This window comes from Lytechinus variegatus, chromosome 1 (genome assembly GCF_018143015.1).
Source record: "Lytechinus variegatus isolate NC3 chromosome 1, Lvar_3.0, whole genome shotgun sequence".
In the NCBI taxonomy this organism is placed as follows: Eukaryota; Metazoa; Echinodermata; class Echinoidea; order Temnopleuroida; family Toxopneustidae; genus Lytechinus; species Lytechinus variegatus.
This window is the reverse complement of record NC_054740.1, coordinates 24455864-24473022: the sequence shown is the minus strand read 5'-3', so window position 1 is coordinate 24473022 and position 17159 is coordinate 24455864.

Here is a 17159-nt window from a genome sequence, read left to right as displayed (position 1 = left end):
GGTATCGCGATTGATGGCCCAGCTGCATGATGATTTGTCGAACAAAATTTTGTAGTAAAATGAAATTTTGCCGAATGAAATGATATTTCATCGAATTAATTTTAGTCGAATAAAATGTTTTTAGCTTTGAATACTATTTTTTCGAATTGAATTTTGTCAAATATAAAATTATCAAATGAAACATTGTCAAAATTTTTTTTGTCGAAAGTGTTGAATGAATTTTGGTCGAAATTTTTTGTGGAAAGAAATTTAGACGAATATATTTTTGACATCGCACATATGGTACGCCAAATGTGTAGGTCAAATGAAATTGTGACGAATGAAATTGTGTCAAATAAAATTGTGTCAAATATAATTTTGTCAAATATTTCTTTGTCAAATCTATTTTTTATCAAATATAATTTTGTCAAATATATGTTTTGTCGAATATATGTTTTGTTGAACATATTTTTGTCAAATACATTTTTTGTCGAATATATTTTTTGTCGAATATATTTTGTGTCAAATATAGTTATGTCAAATATATTTTTTATCAAATATATTTTTGTCAATATATGTTTTGTTGAATATATTTTTTGTCGAATATATTTTTGTCAAATATTTTTTGTGTCAAATATATTTTTGTCAAATATATTTTTGTCAAATATATGTTTTGTCGAATACATGTTTTGTCGAATATATTTTTGTCAAACATATTTTTTATCGAATATATTTTTTGTCAAATATATTTTGTGTCAAATAGAATTTTGCCGGGTCAAATAGTTTTTTATAGTTGGTGTCGAATATAAATACTTGATTCCCTTCTGGCATGCCATAGTCTCCATACAAAAGAGAAATAGAGCAAACAATTGCTAATCTATTTGTAGCTTGGCAAAGTACACTGGCTTAGATTAAAATGAAATAATGACAAACATGTTAATGGCATAAACATACAGTACACAGTAAAGCATAGAGGGGGTTCGATGACATCTATCAATCATGTAATCAGTAGAAGAAAGGCCCACAAATTCCTGCAGAATCTGATCAACTGTAATGGTGTCATTCTCTTTTGAGCCAGAGCCATCTTTTTCAGGAACCCCATGAAAAAAAATTAGGTTATTTCTCCTCCCTCTGTTTTCCAAGTCATCCACTTCCACTTCCGCCTCCCCTTTTTGATGATATTGATTTTAAGGATTGAAGAATTATTAAACCAACGTTATAGAATCGTAGAATGGTCGATACCTGTAAATTGACTGGTAGAGGATAGTTCTTCTCCATGTTCCTCTACAAGTCTGCTTGAAGCATGTTGATGATGTAGATGACATTTTCCTTGGAGAAACGATATCGTATTCTAAATGCATCTTCGTACGATTCTGAGGAATTCTTGTCCCTTGGACCTCTCTGTGGTCTCACTTCTGGAATCTGTATTTATGTAGGGGACAGTTTCATGTTATAGCCTTATTTCTTTAAACCCTTCATTATTTTTTTTTCTAAAAATTGAATGTTTCAAACAATGTTAAACCAAAGGTAGACAATACAGAGAATATATTTCTTCATTACACATGATGTACTGTACCTTTCGAAGATGAGGCGGGAAATCATATATGGTTGAGACAGCATCCTGCATAAGACGAATCGTTTGCCCAGTCCTGTAATAAAGCAAGCATCTTCAAAATGATCAAAGCAAATTACAGAGCTCTTGTTTCAAACAATGTTAAACCAAAGGTAGACAATACAGAGAATATATTTCTTCATTACACATGATGTACTGTACCTTTCGAAGATGAGGCGGGAAATCATATATGGTTGAGACAGCATCCTGCATAAGACGAATCGTTTGCCCAGTCCTGTAATAAAGCAAGCATCTTCAAAATGATCAGAGCAAATTACAGAGCTCTTGGAGGGAGTCCATGAAGCTCGCTTCATATTGACAATCCACACTGTAAGTACAGACCGACGGTTATATGGGAATCTGCAGCAAATGTAAACACATGAAATCAATTGAACTTTTCATTGTAGAGGGAGCTATACAGGATTTAAAAACAAACTGCAGAGGCAAAGAGAGAAGTTATTGGGTTACCCGAAAAGGTAATAAAATCGACTGATTCCACCATCAAAACAACTTCTTTCCATTTCCTTCACGTCTTATCAGTTTTAGGACATACGCAATCATATAATGCATAAATGAAGTGAAATGATGACAAACACATTTTTGAGAATCTCCAAAACTGTCCACTCTCTTAAACCACATACAGCTAGAATAAGCAATGAGACGTACAATCACAAGCTTTTGGCCATAATTGGGCCTTCTTCAGGTATCTTGAATTTTAGAGTGAATGCTTGACTGTTCAGTTGCTTGTATATAGGTGTGTATACACACCTACATACAAACAACTGAATATCAGGAAGTTCTCGATAACCAACATACGCATGTCCCTCTCTAGCTGGAAATGTTGAACAAATTTTTAACACAGCACACGCTGGGATGACTCTTCTGTTGCCTTTGCCAAGGATACCATGCACCCAATATGTGAACATCCTGTATGCGCAGTATTGGTAGGATCTGTAAGGATAAATGATGGATAAACAAAGTAAAAATTAGGAAACAGAACTTAGGTTAATCTTCATTCAGACATTACACAATCAATTAGAAGTACATGAAAGTCATTCAATCCAAGTTAAGATCAAGTTAATTCATTTTTTAGCTTCAGGAATAACTTTCATGATATCGCATCACAATTTGCTCCATATTTTTTATGGAATGCAACACATAATTTATGTTGTGTAGCAAATTTATTTACAATTTACAAAGCATTGATTGATATACTTGTAACCATAGAGGGTAATTTCAGGCTTAAAAAACAACAACTGGTGAATCTAATCAATGAAGCTAAAAATTGACAAATGCATTAGTCATGTTCATGTCTCTGCCAGCTGTACTGACTTCAATCAACACAACTTCACAAGAGTGAATTTGACCTACACGCTCTCAAGCTCTTCAGGGAGTCTGGCTCGGTGTTCCATGCAGTCGAGTCTTGCAACAAGAGCTGTCCGGAACACTGCTTTCACTAAACAGACTTTACTAAAGTTTTCGTGAGTAGTGATGCATGGAATGTTGTCTTCTTCCAAAAGTCAATTGCAATTTGCTACCTCCTTGCAGCAGCGGCACTGAATTGGCCAACCTATGGGAACACAGTTCCCGCAGGTACACCAATGATTTTTCGCCATAAGATTGGGTGGCGGTGGTGGAGGAGGATCTTCATCAGATGTTGGACATGAGGCTGAGGTGTGAGCTGCTGCAGTCTTCTCTGGGGCATGAATCTAGACTGATAAATCCAATGTTTCTTCAGAGTTTTTCAGTCCTCTTACACAGACGAATGATGACCATTGCGATCGCAATGGTGGGCGATCCACTGTCTCATAACTACAGTGTTTTTACTGCTGAAATTGGTCATATGGTACAGAGTCCTACAGCTATATAGCCAGTTGTTCAGGAACTTCTTTTACATGTATTTCTCCATCAGGAAGTTCTCGATAACCAACATACTCATGTCCCTCACTAGCGAGAAATGTTAAACGAATTTTTAACACAGCACACGCTGGGATGACTCTTCTGTTGCCTTTGCCAAGGATACCATGCACCCAATATGTGAACATCCTGTCTGTGCACTATCGGTAGGATCTGTAGTGTAATCAACAAACAAAGTAAAAATTAGGAAACAGAAGTTATGCTCCCAGAAATCATCATTCAGATATTACACAATCAATTAGAATAACATGTTAGTCATTCATTCCAAGTCAAGATCAAGTTAAATTCATTTTTTTTAGCTTCAGGAATAATTTTCATGGTATTGCATCACAATTTGCTCTAGTGGATAGATCAATGGTTAAAAAATATCAGAGTCACAACAATTTAACCTAATAGTTCAAATCTGCATTTTCGGTGATACAAAATTTCTATCGCGGTTTTGTTTTGACTACACAATATACTTTCATTGATTAATTACATTTTACCTGTTCCAATCTGCATTTTACAAGTTCCAAAACTTCTATCTTTGTGTTGTATTCTTAAACTGCATAATATACTTTTATCGAGACTTTACGAAAGTTTTCGTGAGTAGTGATGCATGGAATGTTGTCTTCTTCCAAAAGTCAATTGCAATTTGCTACCTCCTTGCAGCAGCGGCACTGAATTGGCCAACCTATGGGAACACAGTTCCCGCAGGTACACCAATGATTTTTCGCCATAAGATTGGGTGGCGGTGGTGGAGGAGGATCTTCATCAGATGCTGGACATGAGGCTGAGGTGTGAGCTGCTGCAGTATTCTCTGGGGCATGAATCTAGACTGATAAATCCACTGTTTCTTCAGAGTTTTTCAGTCCTCTTCATACACAGACGGATGATGACCATTGCCAAGGATACCATGCACCCAATATGTGAACATCTTGTATGCGCAGTATCGGTAGGATCTGTAAGGATAAATGATGGATAAACAAACAAAGTAAAAATAAGGAAACAGAACTAATACTTATCACCATTTAGACATTACACAATCAATTAGAAGTACAGTGTACATGCAAGTCATTCATTCCAAATCGAGATCAAGTTAAATTCATATTTTTGGGAGATTGCAACACATAATTTCTTTTGTGTAGCAATTTTTTTAACATTTTGCAAAGCATTGATTGATACAGAGGTAACCATAGAAGGTAATACCAGGCTTAAAATAAATAATAAAAAAACTGGTGAATCAAATCAATCAAGCCAAAAAACACAAAGCGCATCAGTCATGTTCATGTCGCTGCCAGCTGTACTGACTTCAATCAACACAACTTCACAAGAGTGAATTTTACCTACTCGCTATCAAGCTCTTCGGGCAGTATGGCTCGGTGTCCCATGCAGTTGAGTCTTGCGACAAGAGCTGTCTGGAACATTGCTTTCACTAAACATACTTTACTAAAGTCTTCATGAGTGGTGATGCATGGAATGTCCTCTTCTTCCAAATTCGACTGCAATTGGCTACCTCCTTGCAGCAGCGGCACTGAATCGGCCGATCCATGGGAACAGAGTTCCTGGCACTTTTATTATTTTTTGCATGGTCAACCCCCCCTTCCCCCCACTTTTGGCTCAGCCCCCATCCCCACTTTCAAAACCAATCCGTGCCCCCTGGGTAGGTTGCGCCAGATAATTTACAAAAGAAAAACATGGCCATGGCACTTTTGTGATTTTGGTATGTGGCCTATACATTAATACCAAAGGTTTAAGCAGAATGGCTATTCTTATGGTTTAGAACATAGTCAGCTCGCCTACAACTTGCATTTACTAATGTGCGGATATCTCTCTGAAACTTGTGTGTGCATGTCCCACCAGGATACACCAGCTCCGCCTGCCTGGGCTACGTTTGCCTGGAATCCAACCTTTGTGCTGAGACTCTCCTTGGTGACCTCTTTGCAATATACTTAATGACATTATACACAAATATAAGTGGTAAAAATAACTGCATATCTACCAAGTACAATATTTAGAAGTGAACTTATACACTTATACCAAAGGTTTAGGCTCAATGGTCCTTCATATGTCTCAAAACATAGTCTGCCCGCCTACAACTAGAATTGACAGCTATCCGAATGTCTTTTTGGAAGGCTTGTGTGGAAGTCCCACCAGGATAAACCAGCTCTGCATGGGCTACAATCGCTTGGAAAGAGACCTTCCTGCTAAGACTCTCCTTTGCCATTGAACACCTGTCCTCAGTAGAAATTGCACTTTGCCCGTTCTTCCCTTGTTAGAACCTTCCCCATGAGTTTAAGGATCAGCTCCTTTGCAGAGGAAGACTGTCGAAGGCCTCATTATAGTCGCTCTTGGCCATCACCCAACTTGACCCTGGAATGCTGATCATCACCCTCTCGTCGTCAATGGTAGTCGTGTTTGGCCGTTGGGTCCTTGGTCGGGTAGCCTCTACCTGAGCACGGAGGGTCACATTCTCGTCCGTAAGTCGTCTGTTTGGGTCTATTAGGCGTTGGTTGGCGTCCACATGTCGTTGGATCTCACTCTTTAGATGAGACACAAATCTCACCAAATGTGGGTCTGGTGATGGGTCAGTCAATAGTTGCTCAAGTAGGTCATTGTGGGTCTCGTCTTGTTTAGCAGTCGTGTCAAGTTGGTGTCCAAGGGTCGCTGGTCTGTCAGTGGAGTTGCGTCAGCTGTGGGAAGTCCTTGGTAGGTCAGTCATGTCGGTGGAGATGTCACAAGTCTCTGGTCTGTCTGGCATGTTCAGATGGTCGTCGAAAAGCAGGTGAGCAGTCACTGGGACCCGATGATTAAAAAGGGAAAAGAACAAAATATATTTCAAATATTGGGTAAGAAACTATAACTTAACAAGTTTTAAAAAAATGGTGTCACTTTCATTTTAAACCACTTTGGCCATTATGAAGAAATGTACCCTTCGCCTATAAAACATTTACTTTTTGCTGTTTTTAACTACACATGGGGTGCTATTGTTATCATTATTGGTGTAAAGTCATGCAAGGTGAAAGGCATATTGGATAAACATAAGTTATATTAAGCATCTCATGCAACAAAAATAAAGACAGCGAACATTGTCAATGAAAAATGTAAACAATATTGAGCTCTCAATCTCCGCTACAATAAAAGATTTTAATGGCATTTTTGTCATATTCAGACGATAATCAGAAAGACATAAGCCCCCCCCTCCAAAAAAAATAGGGGGAAAAAGGAAGTGTTGATCTGATGGCAAGGCATGAATGCAGCACTGTGTAGGGTGTATTCGGCTATGTTTTCATTATGTTACATGGACAATCATTGTCAATGTGCGATCAGGGATAAGAAAAAAGATTGCAATGGTGTTGTGTCGAACGAACACCCACGACATGCAGGAGAGCACAGAGGCTACATAAAGTATATTCAATAATTTCTTCCTGCTCCTTGCATCCACAGTGCCCATTTCTTTGCATATCCACCTATGTACCACTCACTATCTTGTTAATTTCCCTATGTAAGGGGATGGTGAGTCATCTTCAAGTTGGACTGCAACCAACATTCCTTCTAGAATGCCATCAAGGTTTCCAAAAGTCTGGACCAAATCATGTGTCATTTGTAATGCTCATAATACCATGAAATGCACAGACGTGATAAATGCGCATCTGTCAAAAATGAAATGTTGCTAAATTCGTTATTTCCAGTAGTATTCAAACACACTTCGTTCTTTAAACAAACACCATTCACCACTGACCGACACCTTTGCTAAACATTCACTGTCACAATAAAAATTCTGTAGAAGTGGACACTCTGGTTAGAGAACAAAGCATTTTTTAAAATTTCACTTCTGACTTCTCTCTATAATTGCACATTCCATGATGACATAATCACAGCAGATGGCACATTATTGAAAGAAATAATTAAACTTTCAAATGATACAAGTTTCCCTTTTTATACTTCAGTATGATCCCTCAGAATTGAATTTTTTGAAGGGTTTATTTCTTATTTTCACTGCAGCCCGTATTTGGTTTGAACCAGCTACGTACATGTATTTTAATCAATCAAGAAATACGATACTACATACATTTATATGTACAACCAAATGTAAACAATGAGAACAACGAAGGCTTCTATTTCTATTTATGAATATATTAGACAACAAATCAAGGGAGAGTTAGTAAAAATCAACATTACAAGTTCACAAGCGTCATTTTCATCACCATCAATACAGGGCTGCCAACCTTTGAGAAGAGTTTGGAGTGAGACATTGCGAGGGAGCGAAGCGACCAATCCCGAGGGGGATGGTGTGGAAGGGGGGTTTCCCCCCTTCCATGGTAGGGAGCTTTTGCAATTTAAATGGTGCAATCTGGCACATACTTTAAACTCTGATTCCATAAATACATAAGGCGGGATTCAAATAGGTTAATTGATTATTTTTAATGAAGTTCACTTACCTTGAAAAAAATCCACATTTTTAAGTGCATTATTCCATATCAACTCTCTTTATAATAGCAGTGAAACCTCAACCTGTGATTATCTGCTGCTCCCCAAGACGATACTAGAACAAGTGGTCATTATGATGGCTGTCCATACTGGGTGTCAATTAGCAAAGCCATTTCCCTACCTCTCATCCAGTTAAATTAATCTAATGGGCTTTGTTGTAACTGGAGGTTGCTCTCCGCGACGCCATCAGTACCTCTGCTGGTGGCTCAAACTTGAAACAGGGCTCCGATGCTGCCATCTTGATCGTCATGATGGAGCTGAGCGTTCCATCAAAGTGGAGGGCATTCCTGGTGTCTGTCTTGTTTAGACCGATGGAAGAAAAAACATGCTCAGCATCAGCATTGCTGTGGGGAAGACAGAGCACCAGCTGAGCCACCTTAGTGAGCCTCAAAAACCTTGTCAGCCACACCGTCGATCTAAGTTAGGTCGGCGCTCGTGTAGTGGTACAGAGACAGTCAGTGTCACCCTCAATCACACTCGTTTTAGAGAAAAATTTAATCAAAATTTCGTTCTCAATAGAATACACACAACATAGTTCATAGCACTATATCAATTTATACAAGCATCCTTCCAAAGTCATTCTTACTATCATAATAATGGCATATAAAGGATCTGATCAAAACATATTTTCAAGACAAGACAAGAGACAACTTACCTACCGGCTGAAATCTGAAGTAGAAGTATACTGAGTTGCGCGGGCGCCGGCGCCGGGCCGGCGGGCTATCGCATGGCATGGCTGCTGGCATTGCATTGACACTCGATCGCTCGTTGTGCCTCGTGCGCACAAAACCCCCGCTTCATAGTAAAATTTCGACGCCACCCGCACTCACACGCGGAATACAGTAAGCCAATCGCAACTCAATATCTTGTCTTTGCGCGGCAAACCGAAACCAATTTGCATTGATGGTATATTAGCTTTGCGCTTGTGTGGTTAAAAACTTTGAAACTTTCGCCTGGCCGGGTTATAATGTTATTGAATATCCGATATAGGCTAATAAACTTTTTTTCTCTCTATTTTCGGGGTTCAGCGTGAGAATTCCTATGATCAGCGTGAGAGTGTGAGAATCGGGTGAAATGCGCGAGACTCACGCAGATTGCGTGAGAGTTGGCTGCCCTGTCAATATTCATTATAAACCACCACCATCCAAACATTTAGTGACAGTAATGTAAAATTCGTACTCATTCTTAGTATTTGCTTCTCATAAGTTAATTCTTTATTTCAAATATAAATTCCAAATGACAAAAATTCATGAACCCCCCCAAAAACCCGCTTCTCTTCAATTAGTAATATTCAAACTGCATTGTACAAAACACTTTGGTAATAACTTATAAAGTCAATAATTATTCTTAGTCGGTTTGCATAAATTACACTGAAAAAAAACAACTAGACATTCGATAACATTTATTCACTCATGTCCAGGGCATTCATTGTAGTACAATTTATTACAACAACTAATATTTCTTATACTTGTTATAAAACCTAATTATATTCATCCAAGTGTCAACTTCTTTTGCCATTGAAGGATACTCTAGGTTAAAATGATTATACGTGTACATTTAAGTAGAATAAAATTAGTGTAGTAGGTTTCACGGTACACCATGTATCTTAGAATAAAATTAACCGAGCAAAACGCTGAAATTTCTTCAAATCATATAATAAATAACGTACCTAATGAATTTGAAGATTAAGTTATTTTTTTTTAAACGTACGTAATAATGGCACAACGCCCTACATGTTTACATGTACTGTAGATATTAATACCTTTTTTGATTTTTTTTTTCTGATATTGCAAGTACCGCTTTTGCCCAGGTGGCTTCCTGGTCCTCGGCCTTGGACCCCAGTATGTGCAGATATAATGCTTTCACTTTAGACACCCAGATGGGGCTCAAGGCACGACAGCCGTGTGTGCCTTTGATGTTAAACGGAAGCCTTTCCTGTTTTGTGAAATATAAGTTAACAATCATTCGGGCCAGTGCGTTTGGGGCTGCCGTAATAATCAGATCTAGGTAATTGGTGGTGGATATGTCCTGATCTATGTCCTCTGGCGGGAAATTTTGTACGTCTCCAGAAGGGGCAGGGATGTTTTGTAAACAATGAGAACAATTACAAGGGTTCGGATTTCGATTTATTAAGAAATTAGACGACATGAAGTTCACAAGCGCCTTTTTCATCATCATCAATTTATTATAAACAACCACCATTCCATCATCATCAATTTCTATAACTACATGTACATGAAAATTCAACAGTCATCTGGCTTCGTTTGAAATGAAAAACGTGGTTCCTGCATATTGCATGCAGTTAGCTCTACAAATTATACATCTATTGTTGCGTCACAATACGCTCTCATCTTAATCAAACCAATGATGCGTGCGTGCGCTCTCTCTCATCAGTTCCTCACCGAAGTTCGGTGCCGCTCCAATAGCTTACCGTTCGACCCCCCGCGGAGCCTTCGGTGAACAGCAAAACCGCTGTGAAGTGCTGCGTTCCATCACTGAAGGCTAACCGAACCGATGTGCCAAAACAGTTGAGCCGTAGTGTACATCCGTTTCTCTTAGATACTGCATCTTCCAGTTTGGAAGCTTGACATTAACTGCTCCAGTAGATACTGCATTTACCCAATACAAAATAGCTAATTGTTTTAAGATAATTAAATGCATCATCTGAAAAGAGAGTGTGGGAATGGAGTAATTTTAAGAAAAAAGGTGAATTAAATCTGTAAACACTTTTTAAATAAATCTATAAACGCTTTTTTTGCCATACAGGGGAAAATCCTGAAATCAAAAGAGCATCCATAAATTTTGAGTGTTCTGAAAACACTATTGCCATGTCTCTATTGAAGTCTTCTGAGCTGAAATATAGCCAGCTCAAGGTCAAGGTGTCTTAACAGGTTGTAGCGGCTGGTCGCCTTCCAAGTCCCATCAGTAGAGTTAAAGTCAACCATCGGGACTTGGTTGGGGAAGAGAGCATTGCTTGCCATCCAAAAGGTAACAAAATCTATTAACTGATCAGGTCATAGTGATGACAGTGTTAGTGGAGTTTTATAGCCGCTCCTTGAAAAACAGAAAGGAGCATTCCTCTTTTTCCTTCATTCTTCATCAGTTCATCTATTCCATAATCTTTGGTCTTAAAAAGGTGCTCTACCTTACCAGCATATTTGAACTGCGTAAAGCATGCCAAACTCTTCATTTATCTAAAATGGGTACCGTAAATCACCCTTTGAAGTGGCTGAGGAGTAATAGCATTATTAATAAGGCTAGAAAGCACTGTTACTCCTTGGCCTTTTGCCTAATTTGCCTAAGTATCTGGGATTCAGAGTACATGACCTTTCGTCAACTTATTCTTTTATCTTTGTCATTACATCATCAGCGAAACTTTATCCAATCACAGCAGAGGGGAAAGTAATGTGGTGAGCGACTTGTCCCGCTCTCCCCTACTTGTAGGGTGCTCTAATAACCAGTCCGTAGATTGTGAGGTCGTGTCCATCTCCCAACACTAAAAAGCTAAATGCCATTTATGGTAGCGACTTCAAAATGGGTTATATGTGCTAGAGGATTCTGCAAGAAGTTATGTAAAAATTGCTGAGAAATTACTAGTAGTGCATGGAATCCGAGCAGACTCCAAGCAATATTAATACACTGTCCCACATGTATTTATCTGTGTTGGCAATCCACAGTCTGATCAATTTTCAGGTTAGATTTCACAAACTTCAGTTTATGTAACTGTGCCAGACCTAGATCCATGATGATCTAGTGACAATTTATCTTGTTAAACCCTTTTAGCAGAATCAGTGTTAACTGCAATTACTTGAGTTTATCATTTTTATGTTCATTCAGTCTTTTCACATTTGCGTGGAAAGACAAAACTTCAGACAAGTCTATTACCAACTTGTCCACTCATCTACGTTCATTTAGTCTAATGCCATTCCATCCATCAACTTATTGTCTAACAATCACTTGGTCCAATAATGTTAATGACCATTTCAACTAATAACAAGTTGGTCTAATAACAAGTTGGTCTAATATCCATTCTATTTCATTCATTTTGCCCAATTAACACTTATCCAATTAGACCAAATGTTTTTTTTTTATACTAAATGGCTATTAGACCAACTGGTTATTAGCGAAATGGTGAGTGGACGAAATGGCACTTACATGTAGACAATGTGGATATAGGAGGAATTGATGATAGACCAAATGATAGTAGACGAGTTGGTAATAAGACAAATTGGCATTAGACCAATTAGAACTAAACCCCCCCCCCTTGGCGGGGGGGGGGGACACTTTTCACATTTTGAGTGTGAAGAGGCAAATGGCAAGTTTGATGACCGAAGAAAAACATGAAACTTACATGTATTTATTCATAAAAATTTCAGACTGTTCCTCATTGCTTGTTGATGTCTAAATTTCACCTCTCCCTTTAAGTAAGTACATTTTGTGCTAATGACAGGGAGTCCAATATGCAAATGGAAAGTGATGACAAGAAAATTGCCCTTAGTGCTTTTCACAACTGCTATCAATCATTGCTTTGTTTTGACATCGTGAGATTGATGATGTACCAAAGAGGTTTGCACAATTTCTGCATCATAAATCTGCTATGTCTTTGGAACAGAGTAGCATTAACCGTATTCTAGAGGTATGAATGATGATTAATCTTCCCATTCATCCCCTTTATAAATGTATTAATCTCCGGTACATAAATAGAGCACCTGTATCACTGACATAGGAACTTGTATGATAATGTTGAGAGAGATATGGATATGATTATGAAACAGTAGAACATAAGGGATTACAAACAGCCTTTTTAGTACATCACATATTTTTTTTTGTAAGATAAAGAACAGCTTTAGTCCCATGAAAGTTGAAACAATTTGTGTACTTTCTTTAACTTTATATAGAAGGAAAAGAAAATCTTAAGAGTATAATTCAATTATCAAGTTATCATATAATATAATTGATTTAGTTTTTACTGAAGATGCCATTACTATAAGGTTTTTTTTCAAATATTATATTGCCAATATAAATATATATTGAGTATAATGTGAATGTTTATAGTTAAAATATATCACTCCCATTGAACACTGCTGAGTTTGTTTATTATTTACTCCTACATGTATGTTTGTGTGAAGCTGGTTTGTTTATTGTTTGACCATATCACTATTTATGTGAGTTGTTGAAATACATGTACCATAGTTTCTTTCATTCGCAAAAAGAAGAGGGAAAGTACTTGCATGTAAATATGATAACTGGTACTGTCGGGATTGTAAATGTGTAATTCTGAGGACAATTCAGATTTTTTAAGATTTCAATAACATACAGTAGAATATATGATCTGTGGTGACATGAGTGATTACATATCATGTTTCCATGGTAATTAAATATTCTAAGCTGCGAAGAAAGCTAGAGTTTTATAAAGTCGATATTACACAAACCTGACATTGATGAATGTATAGAAAACCAAGTTTTGAATTCAGTGCTAATAATAGTCAACTAGATTCATCTGATAGTTCCAACGCCAAAGTTGGTATAAATCATTGTAAGGTACTTTATTTTTTTATAGAGTTTTGTGTTTCTCCTCGAGCAGGAGTGACGATATTATATTACAAGAGGGTGATCATCATGAGTAATGGTACTAATAGTGATTAGATGAAATAAAGATTGCCACAATATTATTCTTATCACAGTTTTATCTCCATGCTATGATGTAGTCATCAATATTTCATGTAATATTTTGCAATATTGAATGTATATATATATATGAATTTAATATAGTAGAATAATATAGTAGAATTCTTGCCTATTAGTGTATAAACAGAGCAGTCAAATTGCCTTGGTGTATCCATGGAGATCTATGTATCTCCATGGTTATTTTTTAATATAGCGGTGGTGTACATACTAGTAAAGTTGTATTATGGCCATATCAAGCGTTGCCATGGCATGACCTCTTATATATATTGCACATTTTATATATTAATACTACACGATAAGAAAGTATAATTACATAGAGCGTGAGAGGGGAGGCTTAGTCTGCAAGCACAGACTCATATTTGACACTTTAACTAAAACCATGTCAAGAGTGAAGACTAGACTCCATAGCCTCTCTGTGTGTCAAATAAAAGCCAGCCACAGTACACAGCAAATCTAGTCTCACTAGTTCAGACTCTGCATCATGATCTGTGCCTGCAGAGGAGTTGAGGGGAGGCTTAGTTTGCAAGCACAGACTCATATTTGACACTTTAACAAAAACCATGTCTAGAGTGAAGACTAGACTACATAGCCTCTCTGTGTGTCAAATCAGAGCCAGCAATAGTAGGCTAGTCTCACTAGTTCAGACTCTGCATCATGATCTGTGCCTGCAGAGGAGTTGAGGTCATTCAAAAGGTGACGCGACATTTGCTCATGTGACATTTGCTGCAGTCTTAGAATCTCAGAGGGCATAGGGTTAGAGTTAGGATTGTAATAAGAGTTTTTGGTTCAGAGTAATGTAACGATAATGATGAGGGTTTATTTAGTTTTGGAGGTTTGGTATGGCTTAAACGTGCAGATTTATCATCAGAGCAATTATTGCCAGAGGAATTGTCATGGAACCATTGAAAAGGCTTCCAAGGCCTTGGTCACAGTTTGCCACTCTCTACCCAGGTGTCTAATGGTTACTACCGTTAGGATATGAAATCAAGTGTAGTATACCAGCAATAGAGTTCGGACATTCTTGTTTGAATGCTACTCAGGGAGTGGAGAAAGTATATATATTGTGTGCAGGCAAGCAATTTTAAGTAGAATGTAGAGATGTTATCCTATTGAACATAATTAATATTTATATTGAAGAAATTATACATTCAATAAAGTGTTATAATATTGTTGAAAATTAAAACAATTTGAATTTCCTTACAGATGTGTCTACTTTTTTATTCCAACCTCAGCGGATATTCTTAGATTTATTTATAATCATTTGTTCAAAGTAGATTTACTAATAGGCTGGTCATACCAATATAAGTTTTATACAAAGCATTTTTTTATAAGAGCATTGATATCGACAGAAGTCAGAACCTGCAAGTTAATATGATTTGTAGGTAATGGGAAAACACACATTATTCTCATATTTTCATAAGTCAAAATATAATAGTACTATTTTATTGAAAAGGGTTACAGTAGTAGGCCTACTGTAGTAGTTGCAGTGATATTGGTAGTGGTAGAAGTACTAGCAGTGGTGGTAGTAGTAGTAGTAGTAGTAGCAGTAGCAGTAGTAGTAGTAGTAGTAGTAGTAGTAGTAGTAGTAGTAGTAGTAGTAGTAGTAGTAGCAGTAGCAGTAGCAGTAGTAGTAGTTATAGCAGTAGCAGTAGTAGTGGTAGTAGTAGTAGTAGTAGTAAAGTAGTAATATTACTAGTGGTAGTCGACTCTATCTGTGTTTATTTCATTTATTGATTCCACTTTTAAAACAAATATGATATACATAACAAATGTATTAATAAACATAGTGTATCAATGATCAAATGAAGTAGGCATATCTAACATAAGTATTTAAGCATAAGGTACACTACAAAATGTTTAAAAAAATGAGGAGCCTAAATAAAAAGCAGAGCTTGTAGAAAATTAGGCTCCCAATGGGGAAAAATATGAGTTGTTACTTTGAGCGAACAAATGTGGAAACGGAATACATATTTATTACATAGATTGTTTTACACAAAATATATCGAAAGGCATCAATTTACCAGAAAATGATGATGTAGAAAGTAGGTAGTAGTAGTAGGAGCATCAGTAGTAGAAGTATACAAATTATATTGAGTTAAATATTTCAGAATGTGTATGCATTCATGACTGCTGTACATTTAATGAAGTGTTATATTATTATTGAAAATAAAAACAATTTGAAATTCTATACATATATGTGTATACTTTTTTTCCAACCGATATTTTTAGATTTATCTATTATCATTTGTACAAAGTAGATTTACTGATAGGCTGGTCATACCAATTCAAGTTCTATATTAAGCATTATTATTATTAGTAGTAGTAGTAGTAGTAGTAGTAATATTAGTAGGCGCATCAGTAGTAGAAGTACAAATTATATTGAGTTAAATATTTCAGAATGTGTATTCATTCATGACTGCTGTACATTTCATGAAGTGTTATATTATTATTGAAAATAAAAACAATTTGAAATTCTATGCATATGTGTATGCTTTTTTTCCCAACCGATGCGGATATTTTTAGATTTATTTATTATAATTTGTACAAAGTAGGTTTACTGATAGGCTGGTCACACCAATTCAAGTTGTATATAAAGCATTAGTAGTAGTAGTAGTGGTACATGTAGTAGTAGTAGTAGTAGTAGTAGTAGTAGTAGTAGTAGTAGTAGTAGTAGTAGTAGTAGTAGTAGTAGTAGTAGAAGTAGTAGTAGTAGATGTAGTAGTAGTAGTAGTAGTAGTAGTAGAAGTAGTAGTAGTAGTAGTAGTAGTAGAAGTAGTAGTAGAAGTACAAGTAGTAGTAGTAGTAGTAGTAGTAGTAGTAGTAGTAGTAGTAGTAGTAGTAGTAGTAGTAGTAGTAGTAGTAGAAGTACTAGTAGTAGTATTAGTAGGAGTAGTAGTAGTAGTAGTAACTAGAAGTACTAGTAGTAGTAGAAGTAGCAGCAGCAGCAGCAGCAGTAGTAGTAGTAATAGTAGTAGGAGTAGTAGAAGTAGTACAAAATATATTGAGTTAAAGAGTTCAGAATAAGTATTCATTCATGACTTTATTTTTTTTTTAGATATACAGTATGTACCCCTATGCTCTCATAAAGGGCATATGCCACTCAACTTGGTAGCTATTGATAGCGAAATGCTTTAATTACCAAGTGCTGTGCTCTCGGTGTATGGCAATTATTTATTCGAACCCCCATTGCGTTGTATATTGATCTATTTAATCATTAACGTCTTGAGTCATTAGTTATACAAACATTACTCTTTCTGAATCTTGTCCCGCATGCCACGTCCACCACAGAATCGGACTCTCCGTGTGATTTATTCAGTATTAAAAACTTGTCGAGTACGCCGTACATATTCATCGTTATAAAATGGGGTGAATTACTGAATATGAGGGGGGAGGGGGAGAAGAGGGGGAGAGTGCAAGAATGAACAAACAAACGAATGAATGAATTAATTAATTAATTATTTTATATTAATGAGAGTATGAATGGATGAAGGAT